The following is a 2341-nucleotide window of genomic DNA, read 5'->3' as shown; positions in this document are numbered from 1 at the left end:
TCTGGAGTCCTGCATCTCTTGTCTCAGGCTCTTACTAATGGCGCCCACAGTTTAGTAGGCAAACTCAGACTTTTAGCAGTAAGAGACCTCCTGGTGAACTCAGAAGGAAGCGCCTGCAAGGACAAACAGGCTCCTGAAAGGGAGGTGACCAGGGCCCAGACAGGTGTTGCTGCTGGACAGTACCTGGATCCAAGCCTCAACATACAGCACCTGCTGCAAGGACAGCAGGTGAGCACCGGGGAATCAACGGGGCAGAATGTGTCTGCCAATCAGAGAGATGTGCATCAGCATTGGAAATCTTTAATTAAATCCAGTCCAAGTAAATTACCAAAACAAGAGCTTAAAAATCTTCTACCATGGACTGAGACCAACTTCCCAAATGCCGATTCTGCAGCTGTCTTTAACAGAGACTTTTGGGACTCCATGGGGGCCAAATTATATAATGCTATTTCTCGCCTCAACAAAACAGCAGCAGATTTACTCCCTGCTTGCCGTGTGCTTGTAGTAATCTTTGCTGGGAAACCCCTGCTGCAGTGCCCTTTCCCCACCATTCCACCTGAACCCTCCCGCCACTTCCCTCCATGCTGCCTCTCCAGCCGTGAAAGCAGGAAAAAGAGAAAAAAACAGCAACTGCAGCTGCAGTAAGAGAGGTAGACCAAACTAAGAGTTACTCTGCCTTGGAGGATGAGGGGGATACCTTAAATCCAACACCAATAAACTCCAAAAAAACAACCAGATTTGTTTCTAAATAATCCCAGGGATTTCCCCGTGACTGGAGGAGATCTTTTAACTAGGTTGCCACGGCCAGCAAGAAGCACTGAGGGACCCAACAAATCATCCCCCAGATTTCTTATGCCTGAAGCTTGCAAGGCTTTAGAGAAAATCACCAATACTCTGCAAAATAGACAAGCAGATTGCTATGTTCCAGATAAACCTTTTTTCCTTGCAGTTTTAGGAGAAATGCTGAGACTGGCCTCATCTTTTAGTGGGACTCCTCTCAAAATGATCCTTTGTTGATAATTGAATGGGTTTTTCTTTTTTACAGGTCACCAAAGACAATCTTTACATCTTTGGAGATGATTTCTCAAATCATCATCAAAGGCAGAGCAAGGCTTCTTTCTATAGCAGGTTGCGTATTTGAAGTCATCTATTTACCTATAATTAAATCCTATTTTGATTGGGCCATGCAAAAGTCAGAAGATTTGCTGCTGAGACTGGCCTCATCTTTTAGTGGGACTCCTCTCAAAATGATCCTTTGTTGATAATTGAATGGGTTTTTCTTTTTTACAGGTCACCAAAGACAATCTTTACATCTTTGGAGATGATTTCTCAAATCATCATCAAAGGCAGAGCAAGGCTTCTTTCTATAGCAGGTTGCGTATTTGAAGTCATCTATTTACCTATAATTAAATCCTATTTTGATTGGGCCATGCAAAAGTCAGAAGATTTGCTATATGCCTTGTTAGATTATCCAGCACACAAATTGATCAAAGCTAAATTATGCTACAAAGAGAAACCCCTGATCAATGAAGAACCTTTAGATGCAGTTACTCTCTTCACTGATGGGTCAGAACAAACAAACAAAGCAGTAATTACATGGCAAAATAAAAACACTAAACCCTGGGAGCAAGATGTTCAAAAAGTCAAAGTTTCTCCGCAGATTGTTGTATTGGCAGCAATGGTAAAGAGCATTTCCACTCTTTCCAGAACCTTTTAACCTAGTCATGTTACTCCTTATCACCCAGTTTATAATAATATGACTTCTTGGTGGTATTCAAACTAAGCTTCTCACATATCATGAATGTCACACAGATCATTTTAACAGGCTTCCAATTCGATTTCCTAAAGGAATTTGGCTCATCTGTGGAGACAGGGCTTGGCAAGGTATTCCTTCAAAACTAGACAGTGGCCCTTGTGCCCTGGGACAACTTATGTTAATTGCTCCCAGTGTCAAAAAAGCAATCAAAAAGAACAATAGAAAAATAAGATCTTCCTTGGGGCATCATTATGAGGGCAACTGCAATAGTGATTTTCACCCTTGGAACTCTGGAAAATCAATTGTTATAAGTATTTTTTTGCCTCAGCTTTCCTCAATTGAAACAGTTAAACTGAAAGAGTTAAAACAAATTAGGGTGTTGACTCAGTAAACAAGTAAATGCCACCTCTGCTATGATTAGTGATTTGCTGACAGATGAAGAGGCAGTCAGACATGCCACTTTACAAAACAGAGCTGCTATTGACTTTCTTTTACTAGCACATGGACATTGCTGTGAAGATTTTGAAGGGTTGTGTTATATGAACTTGTCTGATCATTCTACTTCTATTCATAAACAGCTGCAAA

Source organism: Pyrgilauda ruficollis, unplaced genomic scaffold, assembly GCF_017590135.1.
Source record: "Pyrgilauda ruficollis isolate IOZ18807 unplaced genomic scaffold, ASM1759013v1 scaffold18, whole genome shotgun sequence".
NCBI lineage: Eukaryota > Metazoa > Chordata > Aves > Passeriformes > Passeridae > Pyrgilauda > Pyrgilauda ruficollis.
The sequence above is the reverse complement of the archived record's forward strand: the minus strand, read 5'-3'. Positions refer to the sequence as shown.